This window comes from Rhincodon typus, chromosome 13 (genome assembly GCF_021869965.1).
Source record: "Rhincodon typus isolate 14 chromosome 13, sRhiTyp1.1, whole genome shotgun sequence".
NCBI classification, from domain to species: Eukaryota; Metazoa; Chordata; class Chondrichthyes; order Orectolobiformes; family Rhincodontidae; genus Rhincodon; species Rhincodon typus.
The window spans coordinates 35626136-35653485 of NC_063344.1; positions in this window are offsets into that span (position 1 = coordinate 35626136).

The following is a 27350-nucleotide window of genomic DNA, read 5'->3' on the forward strand; positions in this document are numbered from 1 at the left end:
ATGCTGTTTTATTGACTGCAACCAGTGTCCAGTGGCATACCACAGGGGACTGTGCTGAGCCCGCTTCTATTCGTCATTTATATAAATGACATAGATGACTGTGTATGTGTGTGTATGGGGGGTGGGGGGTGGTTAGATTAGTAAATTTGCAGATGGCACAAAGATTGGTCAGGTGGTTAACAGTGAGAATGAGTGTCTTCTGCTACGAGAAGGTATAATGATGTGGTCAAATCAGCAGATAGGTGGCTGATAGAATTTAACCGTGAAAAATGTGAGGTGATATGCTTTGGAAGGAGTAATTTGAGAAGAAATTATTCAATTAACGGCATGACAGTAGGGAGTTTGTGTAATAAAGGGACCTTGGCGTGTTTGTCCATAGATCACTGAAAGGTCAAGGGCATGTTAGTGGGATGTTGAAAAAGGCATATGGGATACTTGCCTTTATCAATTGAGGCATAGATTACAAAAGCAGGGAAGTTATGTGGCAGTTGTATAGAATTTTGGTGAGACCACAGCTAGACTACAATGTGCAGTTCTGGTCACCACATTACAAAAAGGACGTGACTGTACTGGACAGGTTGCAAAGGAGATGCCCAAGGATGCTGCCTGGGATCAAAAACTTAAGTTTTGAAGAAAGGTTGGATAGGCTTGGCTTCTTTTCATTGGAGTGGAGGAGACTGAGGAGTGATCTGATTGAGATGTACAAGATTTTGAGGGGCATGGACAGAGTGGATAAGGAGGAACTGTTCCCCTTAGTTAAGTGTCAGCCATGAGGAGGACACAGGTTCAAGCTGAGGAGCAAGAGGTTTGGGGGAGGTTGAGAGGAAAATAATTTTTTTACCCAGAAGTTGGTAATGAACTAAAATATGTTGGGAGGGTGGTAGAGGTGAGTTGCCTCACATCCTTTAAAACGTACCTGGATGATCATTTGGCATGTCATAACATTCAAAGCGATGAGCCAAGTGCCGGTAAATAGGATTAGGTTGAAAGTCAGATGAGTCTGCATGGACACATGAGAAACAATGGGCTGAACGTATGATTGTATGAATTGCTCCAGTGTTTCTCAATATACTTATTGGTTTACCACATTGATTTGAAACATAAGGAAACTCCCTCAATAAAACATTCAACCTCCAGCAGTCTCATTATCCTTGCCAAACTCTAGAATGACAGTCCTGAGTTATCGCTAATTAATTCCATTGTGACATCCCATCATTTTTCTTTTCTCACAATTCTAAATGTTGTTCCAAACAAAGTACCTCACCATCATGAGCTATACTTTTACTTCTACCTTCAAGATAGCTACAAAATCACTCAGTTTACCTTTAGTCAAAGATATTAAATAACTTACTGCTATATCTTGTACTTCCATGAAACTTTCAGCAACTTCTGAAGTTATCTTCAAATTTTGTGCAATAATTGTCATAACAACACAGCTGCCTTATGCCCCAGAATTACTCTGTAGATGCTACTTTAATAAGAGTGACCCAGACCCTGTTAAATCTAATGAATTCAAAAATCCCAGACCATTAGCCATGTGTTATGATTCAAATTGATGTCAGGAGCAGATAAATCAAATTTATTTGTTTTGGTTCCACTGAAGCAGTTTCTCAGGAAAACATAAGCACACAATGCACATATTTTGCTTATGTTCCAGAACAAAAGTTTACCACAGAAGAAATGAAGTCAAAATTAAATTTTCCACTAATAATACAGATTCAAAAGTTTGTAAACACACAGAACACATAACTGCATTGATTCCAAAACAATATTATAAATTGAAAATAAAACAAATAAGAACTTTTGCAGAGTTCCCAAAACACAAGATTGGTACAATACACAAAATACCCCTTGTATGATATTTGCACCAGAATTCCCCTAAATCTAACACCTTGGTAGGTCTAAGTCACTCGTGACTTCAACTTTTAGTCTGGAACTGCAGTAAGTGTCTTCTTGGAGTTATTATACACCTGTTTAAACATACTCAATTTTAAATTTTTCAAGGTTTTATCTCAACATTTCTGGTCTGGCACTAACACTAATTATTCACTCCAAGGTAACCTGGTTCTATATGTCATTCCCATCTCAGGAACTCTGGTCGATGCAACAAAAATATTCCAAGGATGTTATAAGACTGTGCCTTTCAAAGTCAAATTAAAAGTCTTCCTCACTCAGTTTTGGATGTTTCTTTTAAGCTTAAAAATAAACAAGTTCAAGATCTAGCTAAAAATTCTTGAAGCCCCATTATTTGCCTGACAGTTCACAAAACAACTAAAATAAACAAAAACCCATTAGTAGTGCACAAAACTCATTAATTCTAAATCCAGGCTTCAAGACTGCTTTTGGAAGAAATGACCAGGGCTACAAAAATGCTCACCCTGAATTATTAACTTCAGACACACAAAAAACCCATTGGTAACCAACTCAAAAAACCAGAAACTCAAACTTACAACAAATAACATGAAAAAATATACATGTAAATCTCACAGTTTACATTACAATATGGCTGGGGAGTGGGTCAAAGTGGGCAGATTGATGGGCTGGGTGAAGACTTCAGGATATGCAAAAGAGCTGTAGGGGAAGGCTACAAAGAAGGAAATTTCTATGAATGGGGCTTCACGAAGACAGAGAGGTGGTGTCTGAGATTCACTTTGGGGGAAAAAATTGCTGTTGCCTTCATTCATTCTGTAAATAACAAGTGCACAAAGAAGATGAAAATGGCTGTGACCAAACCCAGAGAAGGTGGAGCAGAGATAGTAGGAACTGCAGATGCTGGAGAATTTGAGATAACAAGGTATAGAGCTGGATGAACACAGCAGGCCAAGCAGCATCAGAGGAGCAGGAAAGCTGACGTTTCAGGCCTAGACCCTTCTTCAGAAAAAAAAGCAAGTGTTTTGTTCTGTGAGGAAGGGTGATTCAAGTTTGAGCAATGTGAGAGCCCTTAAAAGGGAATACCATAACACAGTCACCCATTCACTGAAGATGATCTGCAAGCAAAATGCTGTGTGAAACTCAGGCACTAGCCCCTGTTTTCAGCAAAAATGTCTCACCACACCCCCCCCTTTCTAGTCCTACTGACCATATGAAAAACATTAAGTAAAGGAATTTCTTCAGTCAGAGGTTGATGAATCTGGAACTCATTGAGAAAATGTTGATGCTAAGTCATCGAGTGTATTTAAGGTGGAGATATATAGGTTCTTGATTAGTAAAGGATAAAATGACACAGGAAGAAGCAACGAGAGTGGGGTTGAGAAACATATTAGCCACGATCAAATGGGGGAGCAGACTTAATGGGCTGAATTCTGCTCAAATGTCTTATAGTCTAAGCCAATAATAGCTGTGCTGCAACAACAATGTTTATTGATCTGGAAAAATTGTCACTTTGGCAACTATGGTTAATCACCTGCAATGTACCCATTACCTGGATTTCCCATCTTGGTCCCTCAACCATCATATAGTGCTAGAATGGATGGATTCTGTATTTTTAACATTCTAATTGAGGCTAGACAAAGACTCGTACACAGAGTTAATGATGTAAAAGTAATGTATATTTACAAATATGAAAACTTATTTACAGTGACCTGTAACACATGCCACCTTTGTGCCCTCAGAATGTCTTCCTTCTTTCCCTAACCCTATGTCTCAGTGGACTCCCTGGGCCAGCAGCTGAGATGGATGGAGCCTGCCCTATGGAGAAGCTCATTGAGCTTGGAAGTTTTGTTAAGTGATTCTGGGGCCGTTTTTTATCTAAAGGAATCAGACATGCTGGGAGTGGCTTGCCCACAGGCAAGTGCGTCCATCTCAGCGTGAACTCGCTCAGGACTGAGGGAGGTAATCAGGGTGGAGGTGATAGACTTGAAACCTCTGCAGTGTCCTGAGAGAAGATTTCTACTAGGCCTATATGTGGTGTCTACTAGCATTGCTCTATCTCGTTATAAGAAGCTGTCACCATGATTGAGCTCAGGATCCCTCATCTTTCTGTCACTTTACCAGTGGTATTGAGCACCAATAGATGGAGTGTTGGAGTGCAAGTCTGTGCGTACATCCACAGAATCTGAGACTGCTGCACTTGACTCTCCAAGGCAGCACCAACTTGTCAATGGAGGCAGCTAGATGCTCATATGCCTGTGACACCAGGGTCCCAACTGTGTTCCTGCAGCATTTATGTTAGGTTAGTCAATGCTACCAATAAACCTGCCTACTGCTCACATGCCGGTGTGTGCACGTTGATGAACCGTGTGAGACAAAAATGGGTTGCACTACTGTTAGTGCTGGTGCAGGTTGGGGAAGTTGGCAAGGTGATCAGAGTGAGTAAGTAGGCAGCACAGAGGGCATGCAGCATTATCAATTGTGGTGGGTGGGGTTGGGGGGATTAGGATGAGCAAGGGTGAATGAGGAAAGATTTATATGTGGTTGTGAGAGTTGAAGAACGTAAGCCTTAGTGGGAGGTTGGTGCAGTAAGTGATAGAGCGGATTTCTAGGAGCAGGGTGAAGATGGTCTACACTTAACCTGTGAAATTGAGAAGATCATTGATCTTCTTCCTACATTACTGGATATTTCTGTAAACTGTGGAGATGACATCGGCCTGGGTGGCAACCTTGAATGCCAGATCCTGGTATTGTGGTCTCCACAGCTAGTCCTTAGGCTTGGGGTTGATCCTTCTCTGCACGACCGTGCCCACCAGAACCTCCAAATCTCTCTCAAACCTGGGTGCCAATTTTCTCTTCTCGGCCATGTAGATATGTAGGATAGCTCTGGATTGCCAGCCTTTGAATGCCTGCACAATGTTGTTTTAAATATGGCACCAGTGCCAGGGATGCCAGTATATCAGCAGCATTGTTACCGCTCCTGAGCCAGAAGGCCCTGGTTCAAGCCCCACCTATTCCAGAGGTGTGTCTGAACATCTCAAAACAGACTGATTAACAATAGCTATCCCAGGATATCCTGACAGTGGTGAGCACTTTTAGTATGGCAAGTGGTTTAATCAGGCTAGCATCAGATAGGTGGCCTCCACAGGGGTAGAGTAGATTGTTAATGTGGTGACTTTGGGATGATTTTGAGAGGAAATGTGCTTGGCATCACAGAGAAAAAACTTACCAGGAACTTGACAAAACTTGACACTTAGCTAAAATGTAGTTACTAATATACCTTGATGTACACATTGAGAGTATTTGTATGCTGGAGGGTTTAAAACAATAATGTATGTTTGAAGCAAACATAGTTCTTTTCAAAGCAAACTTGTTGAGTCGTAGAGGATGTAGCTCTGAAACAGGGTCTCCGGAAAGAAGTGAGGGTACTAATTCGAGGGAAAAACATCTTATCCCTTATCGTTACCAAACTGCCTGCCACAGATGTACCTCTCCATGACAGTATCAGTAAGAGTCACTACTGGACAGTCATTGTGGAGACTAAGACCTGTCTTCACATTGAGAATTCCCTCCATGTGTTGTGTGGCACACTTATCATGCAAAATAGGAAAGAACTGGAGCCAATCTAACAATTCAAGACTGGGCATCAATGAGTGACTGTGAGGCATTGGCAGCAGCAGAATTAGATTTCCATACATTTCGCAACTCGTAGCCCAGTATATTCTGAATTCTACCATTACCACCAAGATAGGGGATCAATCCTGGTTTATGGAGAATGAAGGAGTGCATGCCAGGAGCAGAATAAAGCATAAGTAAAAATGATGAGTCAACCTGGTGAAGCCGCAAAAGGACTACTTTTGGGTTTAACAGCATATGCAGCAATTGATAGATGACTTAACCGATTCAACAGCCACAGAATCATATCTAAGCTCTGCAGTCATTCCACAATGTTGGTAGCCAGTTAAACAACTCATTGGAGGAGGCTCCACAAACATCCCCTTCCTTAAAAATGGAAGAGCCCAGCACATCAGTGAAAAAGATAAAGCTGAAGCATTTGCAACAATCTCCAGCCAACAGTATCAAATGGATGATCCATCTTAGCCTCCTAAAGAGGTCCCTAGTGTAGTAGATGACCAACTTTAGCCAATTTAATTCACTCCACAAGATATCACTGGAGGCATTGGATACTACAAAGGTTATGGACCCTGATAACATTCTATAAATAGCACTGAAGACTTGTACTCTAGAACTTAATATGGCCTCAGCTAAGGCTGCTCTAGTACAGCTACAAAACTGACATTTACGCAGCAATGTGGAAAATGGCTTAGGTGTACATAAAAAAGCAGGACAAATCCCACCTCCCATTAGACTAGTTTTGATCATCAGTAAAGTGACAGAACGTGTCATCAACATTGTTATCAAGCAGCATTTGCTCAACAATAACCTGCTTCCTCAAGCTCAGTTTCAGATTCTAACAGGGCCACTCAGGCCTGACTTTGGTACAGCCTTCGTCCAAACATGGAAAAAAAGAGCTGAATTCCAGAGGTTAGGTGCTATGACAACCCTTTACATCATGGCTGCATTTGTGGGAGTCTGGCATCAAAGAGCACAAGCAAAATGGTGTCGATGAAAATCTCTTGAAAATCTCTCCACTGGTTGAAGTCACAGCTGGCGCAAAGGAAGATGGTTTTGATTATTGGTTCTTGATCATCTTAGCTCCAGGGTATCTCTTCAGGAGTTCGTCAGGATAGTGTCCTAGATCTAACCACCTTCAGCTCTTTCATCAATGACTTTTCCTCCATCATAAGGAGAGAAGTGAGAATGTTCATTGATTTTTCAGCACAACTTTCAGCGCTTTTCACAACTCCTCATGTCCAAATGCAGCAAGATCCAAGTTTGACCTGATAAATGGCAAGCGAAACTTATGTCAAACAAATGCCAGACAATGACTATTGTGAACAACAGAGAATTTAAACATTGCTTCTTAACAGCCAATGATGATGCTATCATTGAATCTTCCACTCTCAACATTCTGGGGATTACCTTGACCAGAAACTGAATTGAACGATCCATTTAAATATTGTGGCTACTGGAGCAGGCCAGAGGTTAGGAATCCTACATTGATTAACTCACCTCCTGACTCTCAAATCATATCCACCACCTAAAAGGTGGAAGTCAGGGGGTGTAATGGAATTCTCCACATCTACCTGGATGAGTATAGCTCCAATAACACGCAAGAAACTCTACACCTACCAGGGCTAGGAAGCCTAGTGGTTTGTCATCACGTCGACAAACATTCACTCCCTCCACCACCAATGCTCTGTAGCAGCAGTGTGTATGAATGTCACAAACACCCCTCAAACTGCACTTTCCAAGCCCACAAGCACACCCATCTAGAAGGAGAAGGACAGCAGAAATATCTGAACACCACCACCTGCAGGTTCCCCTCCAAATGCACTCACCATCCTGACTTGGAATATCTCACTGTTCCTTCAATCCTGGAATTCTCTCCTTAGCAGCATATGGACTGCAATAATTCAAGAAAACATGCAAACACATGAACAAGGAACAAGAGAAGGTTGGTCATCCCTTCGATCCTGCTCCACGTTTCAATAAGATCATGGCTGATCTGATTTTAGTAGGAAGTCCTGATCATATCCTTGATAATCTTTCATCCCCATGATAATAAAGAATCTATTTACCTCTACCTAAGAAAAAATAGGCAGCTCACCACGACTTTCTCAAGGACAACGAGGGATGGGCAATAAATGTTGACCAAGCCAGCGACACCCACATCTCATAAAGAAATAAAAAACAATGATCTTTTGAAAATATGAAGGAAAGAGATTAAAACTGGCAAATATACAGGTCAGTATGTTTATCTTGAGGCCAAGGTGATATATTCCAGAATTCATAACCCTTAGGAAATTTTAATTCTACTGGAAAGAAATGGCTTTTTATTACAGAGCTACAGAATGTAATAGAATTTAAGAGAAAAATTAAATGACATTTCTGTTATAAACATATATTGATGTCATACTGGGTACTGTTGGCTGTGATGTGGAGCAAGGATCCCATGGATATGCATGCACATATGTCTACAACAAGTGACACAAAGCAGCACAAGATTACACATCTGAAATTTCTGAGACACTTGGGATATCAACGTTTTGTTTTCTTTTCCATTTCTTTTGTCTTCTCCAAACAACATGCAACAACTGTTTCCTTTAATTGTTGTAAAATGCTTGCACATGCTGTGCCAAGAACCTGGTATGGATTGAATTTAATATTAGGATCTTCTCCAAATGAAACCATATTTCACCCTTCTGTTATATTGGAACTGCTTCAGGAATGCATTGCAAATACCATCATTTTGCGTGACAAAGAAATACAGATTGGATGCTGTATTAAGGCAGATATTAAAATGAATGAGGTTTAAAGTGACAAGGTATTGAATTAGAAGAATGAATCATGAGAAGTTAATAATTATAACTTGAATTCTAAGAATGTATTAAAGTTTCAAATGTCATAGAAGTTATTCGCTAAATCCTACTTTAATTTGTTGTTTTAAATAACATGTTACTAGGTACACCATGCATTGTTTGTTACCTAAAATTTGATTTCTAGGAAACAATTGCAACATAGTGGTAATAAATGGAGCAGTAATCCAAAGGTCCAGGCTGTGCTGTGGTGATATGGTTTGAAATTCCACTGCGGCAGCTGGTGGAATTTAAATTCAATCAATAAATCTGGAATTGAAAAGCCAGTCTCTGTAAAGGTGACCATGAACCTACCATCGATTGTTATAAAAATTCATCTGGTTCACTAATGTTCTTCAGGAAAGAAAATCTGTCATCCTTATCTGGTCCAAACTCACAACACTGTTGTTGACTTTTAATGTCTCAAGGACAATGAGGAATGGACAGCGAATGCTGGCCTTACCAGTCATAGCCTGTGAAAAACACAAATGTTTTCAGTTCAATACACCCATACCAATGCAAAAGATTAAAACATTTCAAATGCAATTTAGGTCCAGTGCAAAAAACAAAAAACTGTGAATGTTGGAGATCTAGAATAAACAAAGAGAAATTGTTGGAGAAACTCAGCAGGTCTGGCAGCATCTGTGGATAGAAAACAGAGTTAGCATTTTGAGTCCAGTGACCCTTCTTCAGAACTAGAAGCAGTGAGGCCAAAGTGATATTAAAGCAGATAATGATGAGGGGGCTGGGGGGGAATGAAGTGAGTGGATAGGTGAAGACGGACCCCGAGGGGAAGAAAGAGAGAGAGAGCAAGAGAGAGAGAGAGAAAGAAATCAGCAGCTGCCTTCACTTCTGTGTGATTTTGGTGATCTGGATGTTTGAAACACTATATATACAGATTAAACCTGATACAAGCACATCTGAACTTTGTGGATTCATTTAGTCAGCCATGGTATTCATTTGGAAAGATATGGTATTCTTTTGGATATTATCCTTGGACACCATTGGGAAAGATCAAGTGCCCTTTAGGAGAGGTAAGATGTCTTTTAGGATTAATGAAAAAAACATGTGTGAGTCTGCATAAAAAAAATGCCTTATCTCATTGCAAATGTGAAGCCAATTGGAACTGTCAGAAGCACCCATTAGAATTGTCCAGAATTGTTAAAAGCTGCTAAGTGGAGTTGTCTAGCTACCAAAGCGTTGTAAAAAGTCCTGGTTTTAAATGTTTGATTAAAAAGTATGAAATGTTTAATAAAAACTTTGTTTGCTATATATTGCTGTTTGTTGATATAAGCCTGTGAGTTTCTATCAATGGATGAGAACAGCATGATTGGTTTCATAACCATCCAATAGTACAATAGATTGCCTGCTAGTTCACAGCCTGTTTGACAGCGAGAAGATATTATAGATTATTTGAAATTAGACTATGAATTTAAATTCTTGTTGCTGTAAGAGATTACGTACTTGAGTGACATATTTCTTGCTATAAAACATTATAAAGTTGAAGGAATGGGAATGTAGAACTTTTTTTAAAGAATGAAAATTTTTTTTCCCCCAATATTGAAATGGATTATATTACAAAGGACACTTATGATAGAATGCCTACATTTTGAGTGACTTGGGCAATAGTGAGAAATGTGGGCAAGTATGGTGAGAATGAAAAAAATATGATGTCAACATTTTCCCACGAAGGTTTCATTGGCAAGATCAGAATCTTGCTGATGTGTGAACTAACTTATTTTCATATATTTACATTTCATTCATACTGCAATTCACTTCACCAAAAATCCTGAGGCAGCACCTTCCAAACCCCTAACCAACTCCACCTAGAAGGACAAGGCAGCAGATGCAAGGGGAACACCACTACCTGTGAGTTTCCCTCCAAGCCACTTAACAATCTGACTTGGAAATACATCACCGTTCCTTCATTTTTGCTTAGTCAAAACCCTGGAATTCCCTCTCTAAGGACATTATGGGTCAACATACAACACATGGACTGTAGCACTTCAAGAAGGCTGCTCACTATCATCTCCTCAGGAAGAAATTGGGTGATCAATAAATGATGGCCAGCCAGTAATGCCCAAATCCCATTAGTGAATAGAAGCAATATTATAAACAGCTTGCAATTTTCCCCTTGCCTCCTGAGAAGCTAGAACATGACAATTCCTGACTTGAAAATCAAAGCGGTTACTTGCCAAATGCAGTTTCCTATTTGTTTCTCCAGGCCTTCTATTTAAATTCCCTTCACTAACGCGTCCATGCATGCTCATTGGGTAGTGTCCACCTCCACCCTTTGTCCACCAAAGTCAGCATCAGCAGTTAATCAGCATCATCCTATCAAGGCCTTTCTTGGACCAACCCGTCAATGTTTTCAGTCTTCAGGACTTTACTTTGGAGCTCAGTGATGCCTTTGACTTGCATGACAGGTCACTTTGCACTGGGACACACATCCAGCTCATGCATTTGCACAGAGAGTGTCTTATAACCCTTAGTTCATTTCTTAGCTTTCACTTATTTTGTGCTTACTTGGAAGCTGCTGGTCTCTGGATTGTGGAACTTGTAGTCAGAGGGCTGGTAGGGTTACTAGTTGAGAGGACGAGAGCTGTTCAGTGGAGATGCAATAGTGAGGGTGATTGTCTATGAGTATTGTTGGCAGATATCATGAAGAGTTGAGAAGTAAGGGCTGGAGGGTTATTGGAATGTGGAACATAGTAGGCTAGCCAGCAACAGAGGAGCAGGAAAGCTGATGTTTCGGGCCGTGACCCTTCTTCAATAATGGGGAAGGGGAAGGCAGCTCAGAAATGAATAGAGGGAGGAGGGGTGGGGCTGGGGAAGGTAGGTGGGATGGTGATTGGTGAATAGAGGTAGGGAGTGGTGGGGATTGGTCAGTGAGGTGGGAGTGGTGGATCGGTGGGAGGGAAGATGGACAGGTTGTGTCAGGTCAAGGAGGTGGAGATAAGAGGGACGGTTGGACATGGGATGAGGCCGGAGGTGGGGAGATTTTAAAGCTCATGAATTCCATGTTTAGGCCACTTTCCTTTTTACTTGAAATCTCAACAGTGTTCTGGAATCCTAAGGCAGATCTGCTCATCCCATCTCTGCATATGGAATCCTTTGTTCTCTGTGGGTTCTCCAAGCCTCATTCATAGAAAACCCAACCACCTCAGAAAGGAAATCCCAACTTTTGGTTTAATTTCTCTTCAGGTTTATAAGGGTCAGAAATATCGCAAAATTGCTTCCAACATGAGAGCAAAAATCTGAGTCATATTTTTTACTTCAACCTCAGCGAGAGATTTAAAAAAGACATAAGAGGCAAATTTTTTACACAGAGGGGGGTTCACATATGGAATGAACTTCTGAGGAAGTCGTGGACGCGGGTACAATTACAATGTTTAAAAGACATGGATAAGTTCATGAATAAGAAAGGTTTAGAGGGATATGGGCCAGGAGCAGGCAGGTGGGGCTAGTTTATTTTGGAATTATGTTCAGCATGGACTGGTTGGACTGAAGGGTCTGTTCCCATGCTGTATGACTCTAACTCTGGTAGTTTAAGCTATAGCTATATAGACCTACATAAACAGATGTCTCTGGCCTTCTGTTCAAAAGCTTTTTTTAAGTGTCTATAGCACCCCCATTTCTTACGCTAGCCCACAATCTGAACAATTGGAAACATTCTGCACCATCCATCCAATTCCACCATTTCATAATTTAAACAATACTGACATGTTATTTCCATGGTCTGCGTTGGTCCCACTAAAATTATTAAATTTGCTCAGTATCCTCTTATAAGCCTCAATTTCCTTCCCAGTGTGGGCAAACCAATATGGCTATGAAGTTATACTAAAGCTTTTATGTGATCATCATTAAATCTTGGGATTTTTACATTCTATTATCCTTTAAAATGTAAAGTTTTGTTTAATGTAAAAAACCTTAATGACCTTTACTACGTTATGTATATTCAAATCTCTCTGCACTTCTGAGCACAAAGTTTATTTCCCTTTAGAGTATAATTACTTTTTGAGGAGTAATGGTGTAGTTATAATGTCTTTGCACTAATGATTCCAGGGGCCAGGAAGTGGAACTGAGACTTGTTGAAAAATGTAGATTATCTCAAATGATGGGTGTTATTGACTGCCCCTTATGTGGTCCAACATGCTCATGCACATAACTAAGGCTTGCTATTACAATAGAAAGGGATTCTGTTCATTACATAATGTCACCTCTCTGTGGCCAGAGGCAATGCATTACGTACAGTTATGCCTAATAAACTATAGCAACAGCCAAAGTAATTCATCTTACGCTCCTTGGAAATCTCCTCTCTCTTCTATTCGTAGAATTGATGTGGGTTACCAGCTTGGGAACAAGGGTTATTCCCGAACCACTTGCTCATGACTTCTTCCTGGAACTCAGTATAAATATCTGTCGTGTGTAACAACATCACTTTGGAAAAAGGGAAAATGTTGCAATTGTAAGAGCAGTGAGTAATTGAGGAAAAGAAATAATATGGGAAAATTGAAATTGAGCAGACCATTCAGCCCTTGTCCTGTTCCCGAACTGTACCCAACGTGAATGCATATCACCAAATACTAATTGAAGTCTATCATCTCCATCATGAAAGGTTCACTTGACCCAGCAACCATAGGGCTTTCCACTCTGTAATGGTAAGACTCTAATTTTAAGATAACACTCTCTCCTTTGAATTGCTCTGCCATAGAGAATAGTTTATCTAAATCCATGCTAACAAGTTCTTTAACCATATCAATAAATTCAATAAAATCACCCTTAACCTTCTAAATTCAAGGAAATACAAACCACATGTATACAATTTATTGTCATAAGTGAACACTTTAAATGTTGACAGCATTTTGGTAAATCTGTGTTATACACCTTTCAATCTATATTTCCTCAGAATAGGAGAAAAATTTAGATCCTGTGATTGGAGAAGCTGGAGGCAGTCCCAAGAGACATTTGTGCAGCAGGCCTGGAGCTATTTAGATGCAAAGAAGTGATCTTCAGATCAGTTGGATTATGTATCCTTGAGAGACAAGCATTACTACTGCAGGTGGTGCTATTACTTTTCACAAGGGATCATCGCTGGATCCCTGGAGACAAGTGAGTGGGCGATGATGCCTGTTGTGGGAAAGGGGTCACAGAGAATAGAAGGGGGAGAAACAGGAAGGTCAGATCCAGGAGCAGTGAGTGGACCTCAGCAGCCCGGATGACTTTCCTGATGCCACTTTCCTTGATCAGATGCTGAATGCTAGGCGATGTGGTAGGTTTGCCGCCTGGGGTAGTGGTGATGGGGGTGGTAGTTGAGGGGGCATCCTCCAGAGGATTGGTAAAACTGCACAAGGCCAAAAAAATCTCTGAGCCTCCATTAAATCCTGATAGGCTTTGTGATAATTACATTAAGTGGCTCATCATGGAGGCTAGCTGAATCCTCAGTGCCAGCAAGTGGGATTCCCACTTCAGGTGCTTTCTGTCCTCCACTAAATTAGAGATTCCCAAAGCTGGAATTCTGATACTGACTCTTCCACGTGACTCTCCTGGCTTCTAGTCACCATGCTTACTCTGAAGGGTTCCATGCAATTCTCTTCTCAGTGTCCAAATCTGAGTACCCAATGAGCTCTGACAAGTTTCTGTCTAAATAGTTGAGTGTTTTTGACAATTTCATTTGAAAGTACAAGCTTTCAGAGCGCTGCTCTTTTGTGTCTTCACCTGACGAAGGGGCAGTGCTATGAAAGCTTGTGATTTCAAATAAACTTGTAGGACTATAACCTGGTGTCATGTGACTTCTAACTTTGTCTACCCCAGTCTAACACCGGCAGCTCCCCATTATGTTTTTGGGAGTTGTTATTGTTTTTTTTCAGATTTCCAGCATCTACAGCTGTTTGCTTTTGTGATTTCTAGCTGATTAGAATTGGAAAAAAAATTGACTGTGATGATTGAGATAACAAGGTGTAGAGCTGGATGAACACAGCAGGCCAAGCAGCATCAGAGGAGCAGGAACGCTGATGTTTCGGGCCTAGACCCTTCTTCATTATTGATGACTATTTCTTACCCAATTGGACTTTAAGGAAATTCACCTTTTTATATTGGGGGGAAATGGGGAATATGATTCAAGTCATTAAAATCATGAATGGAATTCAAAAATTTCTTTATGTGGGACCATAGCAGAAAAAAAAATTCAATGGATGAATATAAGGTTATGAAACTGCTTGCTAAAAGGGGCTTGTTGTGCAATATCTTCAGTCATAATGATGAATTGATAGAAAATAAACTACCACCAGATGCAGAGAATGCAGGATTTATGGAATCATTTAAAAAGAAACAAATGGATTATGATTCTGATTCAGCAAAAATTATGAACTTTTGAATCAAAAGTGCAATAGAGATAAAATAGTTTATAAAGGCTAAAGGTCCAGAATATAAACCCAGAAGATCAAGAGAACTAGTGATTGATTTTTGATTTGCCCTTATCAATGAATACGATTACAAACATGTGGGGTTGTGGGGTAAGGGAAGAGAGCCATAAAATCTGATGGTAGCCTTGCCACTGGAATTGATACAGAGTGGGATTCACTTCTTATCTGTGCTGTTGTTAACCTGGTTCCAAGTTGTCAAGTCAGATACTTAGCATTTGGAGAGGCTATACAGATTTGTGGGTGTATCATTACTGATCTTTTGGAACAACTTGGACAGAGCAACAACTCAAATCCTCTAGAGGTACTGAGCATATTCTCTCTATAACTAAATGATATCATCATGGTTACCATTACATAAACAGCAGGGACACAGACCGAGCAGCTAATAAATGTTCCAAAAAATTACTCTGCAATGCTGCTCTTCTTTCTGGAGTCAGTTCATTAGTTTCAGCCAACTCAGTTTTTCAGAAGCTTTGCCTTGTAGATGCCAGAGAAGAAGAACAGATTACTCAGACATTATCATGCTTCATGCTCATACCAAATATGGCGTAGAACCAGCTACAAAAGGGCAGGGCCTTTTAGTTTTAATATTTTTCTTGCTTAGATGAGAATTTCAGAAAGAAAAGGTTTGGCACAACAGCAACTCTGAATTTGGAGCAGTATAATAGTTAGCACTACCTCATAACACCAGGGACCCGGGTTCAATTCCAGCCTTGGGTGACTGTTTGTGTGGATTTTGCATGTTCTCCCTGTGTCTGTGTGGATTTTCTCCAGGTGCTCTGGTTTCCTCCCACAGTCCAAAGATGTGCCGACTAGGTGGATTAGCCATGGGAAATGTAGGATTACAGGACAGGATAGTGGGGTGGGTCTGGGTGGGATGCTTTTCAAAGGGGTGGTATGGACTCAATATGTGAAATGGCCTGCTTTCGCACTGTAGGCATTCTATGAGACAATTTCAGATCATGTAAGTGAGTAGTTAATAAAAATAACAATTAAAAAGTTCCAAGCAAAGACTAATAAGACAGTTTTAGCTTTTACACTTAAGAAGCAGCATGCAGAAAGGACAGAGCCAGATACTGATCACCGGGAAAAGGTGGAGACCATAGCTGAGCTAAGGAGTAATCAATACTGATCTTGGTTTATCTTTGACAAACTGACCTGGTCTTTGTGCAACTCACAACTATTAGAAGTGGATTGTCTTTCAGCATGAGTTTTCCTTCATTCCCCATTTGCTTTATGGATAGTTTATTTGGGAAGATGATGGAGGAAGAGGAGAGATGAGGGTACATATCTACCTCAGGTAGTCTGGTGAGTTCTGAAAAAGAGTCACTGGACATGGGAGCATTAAATCTGCCTTCTCCCCATAGATGCTGCCACACCTGCTGAGTTTCAATTTCTGGTTTTTGTCTTCATGCACTTTCCCTCCCTAGTACATTCTCTCACCCTCCATCTCTCTCTACCTTTCTCGCAGTTAAGCACCAACCCACTCTGCCTCCTGTCCACTCAACCGGCCTTCTTCACACACTCACTCCATCCCCCCACCCCTTGGCCGCTACGGTTTGAATATATTCATGTTGTGGGCTTTGAAGCATGCTTTCACTCCACCTTGTCTCACTGCCCTACACAAGCAGGACAGTACATACTCACTGTTGTTCATAGCCTCTCCAATATGTGCCACCATCTTGTGCTCATTCAGGAGGCTGGCAGCTGTATGGTGGAGAGATAATGACTCTTGCACAAATGAATGAAAATTCACTCACCTCTATTCTATTTGTAGTTCATCTAATGACAAGCTGTTTCTTCCCCATATGTGGTGTTGGTAGGTTCATTGGTAACCTACCTGGAACTGATCAATAAATAATAATGGCCTGTGATTGGGTGAGTTGTTCTACAACAAGTATCAAACCCATCTTCTTACATGTTGTCCCATGTACGTCAGATCAGAAAGGCCAGGGCCATATGGATCTGCAACAAAAGCAGAAGCTGCTGGAAAAGCTCAGCAGGTCTGGCAGCAGCTGTGAAGACAAAATCAGAGTTAACATTTTGGGTCTGGCGACCCTTCTTCTCTGTCCCTCATCACCCATCTCTGGCCATACTTCTCAAAAAATATAGGAAAGTAAGTCATGAAATGAGTGAAAAGTTTTAAAGTTTTCAACTGACATTGAAGGGATGGTTGTACTTCTGTAAGATTTTCCAGTTTGAGATACATAATGCATAACTCTAGCTAACCACTTTTATGTAATTGACTGTTTCCACATCAACACGACACAGAAAGCTCCTACATTGTAGCAGTGACACTCTTTGAAAGATTTCATTGGAGAAGTTAAGTGCTTTGAGATGTCCAGAGGGTGCAAAAAGCATTATATAAGTACAAATCTTACATTCTGTCGAGGCTTATTATCTTATTAATTCTTGGACCTGAATTTGAAAGCTAGCAAAACTTGTCATTTGGAGGTAGTGTAACTAATTTAACATTTTAAATTCTAAAAAAGCTGTCATGTTTCAGGAAATAAGGAGGCAGCAGTTTTCAGTAAATGCAGGTTTTAAAGGTAAGTTTAACATTTCGAATTTTAATTTCTTAAAACATCTCCTGTAAACTAATTTATCTTATCTGTTGCTTGCCTGCGTACATTTAACAGCTGCTAATTTAATAAATGCTGACATTTAAAATGTTACTGAACCATAAATGTTAGCAAAGCAAATATTGTTTTCAAGGTGAGAATTGACATTTATGATTTTTACCTTAAATCATGACCTTTTAGTTGTGCTTGTGCTAATTGTCACCTCATATGAACAAAGGGAAATTAAATGTAATCACTCCTATGACTGTAGTAAAAGGTAGCTGTTCCTTATTTAAAGGAGAAATTGTGATAGGCACTGTCTGCTTTTACTTTTCCCTCATATCACCGAAGAGATTTCTCTCAAAGGAATTATACTGACTGTGAGAGAGGAAATGTCTCTTTATCCTAGCGCAGCTAATAAACAAAGTAATGTATCGCAGAGGTCAAAAATCAGGAAATCTTTATTTTTACAGAGGTAGAGTATGATTGGAGTCGGCAAAAGATGGCTCCATACAGCTGGCTGCAGCAATGATTTTTAATTGGGTTATTTATGGCTTCAAAGGATTTATAGCATTGATGGATCATGAAAATGACAGCTGCAGGTGGCAGTTAGTCGGTGGAGAAAAGTCTGCATCAGCAGGGAATGAGTAATAATTACGAAAACAGCAGAAAAATAACATTTGAACTTGGCGAAGTGTTGAGCATTGACCGTAACTCAGTCTCACTGATACCCTATTAATTCCATGGAAATATTTATAACTCTTGTGCCCAGAACATTTTTAAAATGTTCCTCTTTCATTTTTTGAGCAAATAACTGAGATGAAACTACTTTCTGTAAAGACCATCTAATTCATTCTGTTTGACTAGCCAGTGAAATTGAAAATCTGGATAAAAACCAAAAGAACTGCGGATGAACTAAATCAGGAACAAAACAAGAAGTTGCTGGAAGAGCTCAGCAGGTCTGGCAGCAACTATGAAGAAAAGATCAGAGTTAACATTTCCAGTCTGATGACCCTTCCTCAGAACTGATGGTATCTAGGAAAACGTCAGTTTATATGCAGGAAATAGGGAGGGGGAATGGGATAGGCAGTAAATGATAGGATGAAGGATAAAGCCCAAAGAGAGAGAAGAGCAGTGGGATAGACAAAGCCTCCTAGCCAGATCACTATCAACTCCTTTGTCTATTGATATCATTCTTATCATATCTTATCATCTTATCATTTCCTCTCTATTTTCTGCATATAAACCAAAGTTTTCCTAGCTACCATCGGTTCTGAGGAAGGGTCACTGGACCCGAAATGTTAACCCTGATTTTTTCTTCACGGATGCTGCCAGACCTGCAGAGCTTTTCCAGCAACTTCTGGTTTTGTTCCTGACATTGAAAATCTACCCTGATGTGTGAAATTAAAATTCACTATACATTCTAACTGATGAGTTGAGGAATCTCAAACCATGCAATTATTTATATCTCTCAATCATCCTTTTCTCCTGCAATCAAGTTCTTGAAAGACAAACTTTGTATCTAAAGCCCTACATGGTTGGGAAACTTGACAGAAGTCCACTGCTCTAACAATATGGCTTCACTTGATGCGGTACAAAACCTTCACTAATGAGCAGCTAAAGAAATCTCTAGGCCATTAACTTTGGTCTCACTCTTTCCAACTTTGTTGGAATACTGTAGGTCTCAGCTGTCACCTATTTATCTTCATTGTAAAAGAAGAACAGGTTGAATGATCAGTTCTACATTTTGAATTAAACTGGAATATTATTAGAGAAATCTGTTAAATACTGCATTAAAATTTTGGGCTGCATTTTACTTCCTTTTCGGCAAAGTGTCAGTTGTGTCAAATTCCTTGCAAGGTTTTTTACCTCGAGGCTTATTAGTATTTCTTGTATCTTACTAAACTGGCCTCATTAATATCCAACTATACCCTATGTCCTCCCTCATGTCAACTCCCAGCCCCATCCTATCATGCATCATTTGCAGAATAGTTCGCGACTCAACTTTTATCCATAAAAGACCAGTATTGCTGGCACCCATGCCATCTTTAAAATGTGCACCCACACAAGTGTTGGCAATCTGGCATTGCCCCTGACCAGCAATGCTAAGGAACAGCAGCACCCAAAGCTCATGGCATGCAATCAGACTGGCTGACATTCTATTTGACACATACATCCCTATCCCCTCACATTTGTCACTGTTCATACATCAGGCCATGCAGTTTACCTGTCTTTAATTATAGCCCATCTAAATGCCTCACTAAATCACTACTACTCTGACCTCAAGCTCGCTGGAGCCTGCATCCTGTCATTTTCGGGTAAGAAGACATCACAAATGTTCAGGCAAGCAACTGGACAATTCCAATCCCGAACTTCTATTCACACACAAAAAGGGAACAAAAATGAAACAAATAGAAGCTTCAGCTTACCCCCTCAACAGAAATCAACTGACAGTATCATGACCAAAGATTCTTTTATCATTTGTGATAGTGTGCTATCCACAGTTCTCATCTGTTGGAACTGGATGCTGTTTGGCTTGTAACAGCGAGTGCAGCTGACCTCTCGAACAGACAAATGGGGCTTCTCCTCTCCAATGTGGACAACTGCTTCCATTTGCCCAGTTTCTCAGCATCCAGCACATTGCCTTGTTGCTATCTCTAATTATGCAGAACATTGCATTCCAAGAAGATGTGAACACTCTGTCTAGATTATGCAGGAAGGACACCCCAGAATTGTCTAAGCAACTGAACCATATCTTTAGCAGCCCTGTTGCCTGCTCTACCATTGATCTGTTGCAGTATGTGCACCAACCTGGAGAGGGTGCGGTGCTGGCTGAGTGACCAACCCGCTACATCAAAAACAGAGTATGTCTGCGCTCTGATCCCTTTTCTACCCCAAACCCACATCGATCATTCAACTTTTCATTGCATTGAGTAAAGTACTTACGAGACATATGATAAAACGAAGTTCTCCATACTCCACAGCACACTGTGATATTTCACAAGTGAGGAGATGCTTCTGTCAATAATATACTTTTGTTAAGTCAGCATCACTATTTCTGCATCATTGAGATGACAATGGCATGCTGCACATTCAGACTGTTTGCATTGCAAATGGGCAAAGAAATGATTTAAAGTTAAATATAGCTCAAACTTGCAAATGGATGCTTCACATGTTATCCCTTCAATGTTTCAGCTAAGGAGACTTGGATCTTGCAGTTTTGCCCATCAAATTAGCATCGACTCTGTCCACCTTGTATGTTGTCCCAGTGACTTCCCTGCTGTATTTCTCATCTACAGAATAACAAGTAACGATAGAGAACACAGCTTGAAATAAATAACAGCAGCACTGGGGCTACACCACATTGCTAAGTAGAAAACCCCTCCCCACCTATTGCCTCTATTACCTCTTTTACCTTGCACCACACTGACACTACTACCTGCCCATTTCCACCTTCCACACCCCCCTTCAATGTCAATACACAGCATATTGAACTTTGCCTCCAACTATCCTTCATAACCCGGAGTCGTCATAGTACACTTTAATGGAGCCTACCAACAAGAATTCAGAAGTTTTTCAGGAGAACAGATGTCTCATTTTTTCAGGTCTCACACTGAGCTCTCCAACATGATTTTCTCTAGAAGGCAGAGGATATGCTGGGTAACTTCTCTTCCAGTGGGCTGTGTCACATTGAACTCCAAACAATATCCAAAACAAAGCCATAAACCCAGGCATGTGATTTCTGGTAAATCAATTCAAGAAATGAGCCTAAACCACACGGCATCTAAGAACTGTCTTTTAAAAAAGTCCCAATCTCCTTTTTGTGACTCCTTTATATATAAAAAAAGTTACAGTTAAGGTATTTCTTCTTAGCATTTTCAAATGGACCTATTTTCAGTGAGCTGATTTTGGTAGAGCAGAAACAATGTGATTGGAATGAACTGAAGAAAGTTGCTTTCTCTCAGCGCAGCAGCAGGAAAGTGTTCAATGACAGAGCTGATTAAGGAGAAACTTCAGCGCGCTGAGAACCAAAAGGCCAATTGAAATATTTCCTACTGCTTTTGTAATACATCGATAAAATAACTGTGGCCTCAGACTAAAATTCCGCAAGGACACCCTAATGATTAAATTACATATCCCTTTCAGACAGGGTGCTATCCCTTTTTAATTTTGTACCTGTGTGTATGTATGTTTTATGTTGCATATTTATTATCCTTGGGGTTGGCAGATAATAAATCTGTTCACTTTTTCACTTAAGAAATATTTTTAATTGGCTCCTCACTGATGCAATAGACATTGGATAACTATGTCTTTATTAGAGAGAAATCTAGCCTTATAACTCCCCCCAAAAATGCATCTTATTGCAGCCAGTAGAGGGTGTTGAAAAGAGAGGAAGTAATTTACTGATCCTCTCCTGGCTGCTACAATATTACGGCAGTATAAATCAAAATGAACATATAATCAAAAAAAACCACTAAAGCTAGTCTTCCCAGTCAGGCACAAAGGTATCCTTATCTCCTAGATGTAGAGCTGGATGAACACAGCAGGCCAAGCAGCATCAAAATTTTTTTCTGAAGAAGGGTCTAGGCCCGAAACGTAAGCCTTCCTGCTCCTCTGATGCTGCTTGGCCTGCTGTGTTCATCCAGCTCTACACCTTGTTATCTCAGATTCTCCAGCATCTGCAGTTCCTACTACCTCCTTATCTCCTACTTGGATTTTCACCAATTATGTATATTTTCATACATTGGGCTTGGAACCTTGCCTACAATAAACAGACCTAAACAAAATTAACTTCCGCAGATGGAATACACAAAATAACTTTTTATTTCAAGGAACTGTTTTTCACAGAGCAGGAGAAATGAATTTTTGACTGCAGAACTGAAGAAAGCTCAGTCTCTTGGCCACTGGGAAAACTGATAAGAAGATTCATCACATACACCATTTACACCAAGAACTCAGAGGAAAACTGTGCCAATGTTGATGACACAGGAAATCAGTTAAATAACCATGGTCTCAGTTTAAAACCTAATGCTCAGGAGTCCCCTAAGATTTATAAATCATATATTCCTTTCATCTTCCTTTTGTGCTGGACATTATTGCTTTTTCAACTTCTAATCTTTGTGTGTGCAAGATTCACCTTGTATGTTTACTTATTTTTGGGGTGTTAGTAATTTTAATTCTTTCTTTCACTCAAGAAAATGCTGTAATTGGTTCCTAGTTTTTTTCTGGTAAAAAAAATTAATGGCAGCATGGTGGCTCGGTGGTTAGCACTGCAGCCTCACAGCGCCCGGGACCCAGGTTTGATTCCACCCTCAGGTGACTGTCTGTGTGGAGTTTGCACATTCTCCCTGTGTCTGCATGGGTTTCCTCCGGGTGCTCCAGTTTCTTCCCACAATCCAAAGATGTGTAGGCTAGGTGGATTGGCCTTGCTAAATTGCCCATTGTGTTCAGGGATGTGTAAATTAGGGGGATGGGTCTGGGTGGGATGCTCCGAGGATCAATGTGGACATGTTGGGCTGAAGGGCTTGTTTCCACACTGTAGGGATTCTGTGATAATTAATGCTATTTTATTTGGAACAAAGTATGGCTTGTGCTAGAAAGTATTTTAAAGATTTGTTTTACCTAACGAAGAAGGTTGATAAATGAGGAACAGATTAATCTTTTCTCAAAGCCCATCGGTTGTAACATATATAGGATATGACCTTCTAATCCTTGACAGATTACTTCATATTTTGCACATGGGAATTATTAGAAAACAAGGAGATAAGGACCTAAGAACTAGGAACAGCAGTAGACATTTCAGCCCCTTGAGCTTAAGCTGCCATTTGATATGTTTGTGGCTGATCTTATCTTGGCCTCAGACTGTCCACAACTCTTCAACCCATTACTGAATAAAAATATATCTTCTCCTTAAATTTTCTCAAAATCCCAGCATCTAGCACACTCTGGGCTAGTGAATTCCACAATCTTTTACAAGGAGTACTTTCTCCTCATCTCTGTTTTAAATTTGCTACCCCTTATCCTAAAACTATGACTTCTCATCTTAGATTTCCCCACATGAGGATGCATCAGTTCTATATCTACATTGTCAATTCCCTTTAGCATCTTATATACCTCGGTTTGATCTCCTTTCATTCTTCTCCAAAATATGGAGACAAACCTCAAATGAAGCATTAATGTCTTTAAAAGCTCAATTTAAAATAAAATCCTGCAGATTCTGGAAATCTGAAATAAAATCAAATGATGCTGGAAATACTGAGCAGGACTGGCAGCATCTGTGGCGTGAAACAGAGTTCTGATGAAGGATCATCAACCAAAAACATGAACTTCATTTCCTTCCACAGATGTTGCCTGCCTGTTGATCATTTCTCACATTTTGTTTTAATTTTTATCAAGTCCTTTCTCGGTTTAGTTAGAATGCCAATTTTCAGCACGATACATCCACTAAAAATAATCACAAATGCATTGCACGTGGTTCTGATCACCCAGAGGATGGACACCTCTTGATTATACTGTTCAGAACTAGATTATTGCTTATAATGAATTTTTTACTTTCTTTCAAAAGAAAAAAACAGATGTTTTTTGATGTGATCAAACTGTTCTATTAAAATCTGAATTGAACTACATTGTCCAATGAAATTTCAAATATACATTTAAGTATGGTGATAAATGTCACCTTGAAACTGTCCATGTTTTGTAAAACTTTCTCTTCAATAATATTTGTTTTTGGAATCAGACGCTAGACTTTTTTTTGAAAAGACTGACCATATCACCATCAATAAAGGTCAGCATATGTTGTTTGCTCACAGCTTTCAAATAAGCAAAACATCACCTAAGTCAGCTGACTTTTATTGTTGGGTTTTATAACTCTTGACTCCTAGAAAAGATACTGAGTAGAATCTGATAAGATCTTGAACAAAATGGTCTATAGTGAGGTATTTGGGAGAATCGTATAAAAGTCCAGCAGTCTTTCTTGATAGCAAGAGCAACAAGTAGCATTTTCCTACACAGTTCTGTGAGTACTGACTATTCTTGATAGGAAGTGATCAGATAATATTAATGGGGTTATTGCTTACAAACATCAAATCTCACATGATTAATATGCAGGTTCCTATTCTATCATTCTGGGTAGATAATACAAAAGAACAAAGGAACAGAAGAACAGAAGTACAGCACAGGAACAGGCCCTTCGGCCCTCCAAGCCTGTACCGATCATCATGCCCTGACAAAACTAAAAAACAAACCTTCTGCGCTTAATCAATCCATACCCATCTATTCCTTCCCTATTCATGTAACCATCCAGACGCCTCTTAAATGTTGCCAGTGCGCCTGCTTCCACCACCTCCTCTGGCAGTGCACACTCTGCCTGAAAAACTTGCCTCGCACATCTCCCTTAAACTTTTGCCCTCTCACCTTGAACCTGTGCCCACTTGTAATTGAAACTTCAACCCTGGGAAAAAGCCTCTGACTATCCACCCTAAATATGCCTCCCTTAATTTTGTAGAACTTTATCAGGTCTCCTCTCAGCCACCGTCTTTCCAGTGAAGACAATCCGAGTCTTTTTAAACTTTTCTCATGGCCAATGCCCTCAAGGCAAGGCAACATCCTGGTGAACCTTCTCTGCACTCTCTCCAAATATTCCACGTCCTTCCGGTAATGTGGCAAACAAAACTGCACACAATACTCCAAGTGCAGCCTGATAAGGGTTTTAGAGCTGCAACATGGTTTGACAACTCTTGTACTCCATGCCCCGGCCAATGAAAGCAAGCATGCCATATGCCTTCTTAATCAATTTGGTCACTTGTGTTGTCACTTTTAAGGAACTTTAGACATGCACGTCGGCATCTGTCTGTATGTTAATGTTCCTAAGGATTCTGCCATTCACTGTATAATTCACACTTAAATTTGATACTCCAAAATGCACCACCAGGCATTTTTCTGGATTGAACTCCATCTGCTACTTCTGTGCCCCAGTCGCCAATCTGTCTATATCCTGTTGTATCCTTTCACAATTATGGGCACTAACAGCAACTCCACCAATCTTCACGTCATCTGCAAACTTGCTAATCAGACCACCCACATTTTCCTCCAGATCAATTATATATACTACAAACAACAGAGGACCCAAGACTGATCCCTGTGGAACACGACTAGTTACCAGTCTCTATTCTGAAAAATACCTTTCCACCATTACCATCTGTCTTCTATGACCAAGCCAGTTTCGTATCCATCTAGTCAGCCCACCCTGAATCCCATGTGATTTTAGTTTGTGAACCAGTCTGCCATGTGGGACGTTATCAAATGCCTTGCTAAAGTCCATATAAACTACATCCACAGCTCTTTCGTCGTCAATTATCTTTGTCACGTCTTCAAAAAATTCGATCAGGTTGGTGAGACATGACCTTCCCTGTACAAAACATGCTGCCTGTTGCTGACTAGTCCATTTTCTTCCAAATGTGCATATATCTTGTCCTTTAGTATCTTCTCCAAGAGCTTCCTCACCACAGATGTCAAATTCACCGGCCTATAATTTCCTGGATTATCCCTGCTTGCTTTCTTAAACATTGGAACAACATTGGCTAATCTTCAAGCCTCTGGAAGCTCACCTGTGGTCAAAGAGGATGTGAAGCTAATGCCCTAGCTATTTCTTCCCTTGCCTCCTGCAAAACCTGGGATATATCCCATCTGGCCCTGGGGACTTGTCCACCTTAATATAATTTAGGATACCCAAAACTTTCACCTTTAATATATTGATATTCTCTAGAGTATTCACACACTCATCCCTGACCTCAACATCAATCACGTCCTTCTCCTCAATGAATACCAATACAAAGTACTCATTAAGGATCTCTCTCACTTTCTGTGGCTACATGCACAACTTTCCTCCTTTGTCCTTGAGGGGGCCTACACTTTCCTTTACTACCCTTTTTCTTCTAATCCTTGGAATTCTCCTTGACCCTGTTTGCTAAAGACACTTCATGGCCCCTTTTAGCCTTCCTAATTCTGCGTTTAAGTTCCATCCAAATTTCTGTAACCTCCTCAAGGACTTTGTCAGTTTATAGCTGCCTAGACCTATCGTATGCTAACTTTTTCCTTTTGACTAAGTTTACAATTTCCCTTGTCATCCATGGTTCCTGGATCCTGCCATTTCTATCCTTCAGTTTTGCAGGGACATGCATTTCCTGCACTTTAATCAACTGGTCTTTAAAAGCCTCCCACATGCCAGACGTCAATTTGCCCTCAAATAACTGCTCCCAATCCACATTTCCCGGTTCTTGTCTAATTTGGGTGCAATTGGCCTTTGCCCAATTAAGCACCCTCACCCAAGGACCATTCTTGTCCTTGTCCATGATGACTTGAAATCTTAAGGAGTTATGGTCACTAAGCCCAAAATGCTCTCCTACTGAAACATCGATCACCTGTCCTGGCTCATTTCCTAATATCAAGTCTAATATGACCTCCTCTCTGGTTGGATTGTCAACATACTGCCTCAAAAAGCCCTCCTGGTCACATCTAACAAATTGCCCTCCATCCAAACCCCTGGCTCTAAGGGAATCGCAGTCAATAAGAGGAAAGTTGAAGTCACTCACCACAACTACCATGCTTTTTTCACACCTTTCTAACATCTGACTACATATCTGCTCCTCTGTCTCACGTGGGCTGTTGGGAAGTCTATAGAAAACTCCCAACATTATGATTTTACTCTTCCTATTCCTGAGATCCACCCATAATGCCTCACTGCAAGATCCCACCAATGTGTCCTCCCTCACACAGTTGTGATGTGATCCCTAATCGGCAGTGCAACCCCCCGACCCCTTTTGTTTCCCTTTCTGTCCTGTCTATAACAGCAAAATCCAGGAATGTTAAGCAGCCAGTCCTGTCCCTCCTTTAACCATGTCTCTGTAATGGCAATTACATCATAATTCCATGCAGTAATCATGCTGTTAGATCAGAGATAGGAGGAACTGCCGATGCTGGAGAATCTGAGATAACAAGGTGTAGAACTGGATGAACAC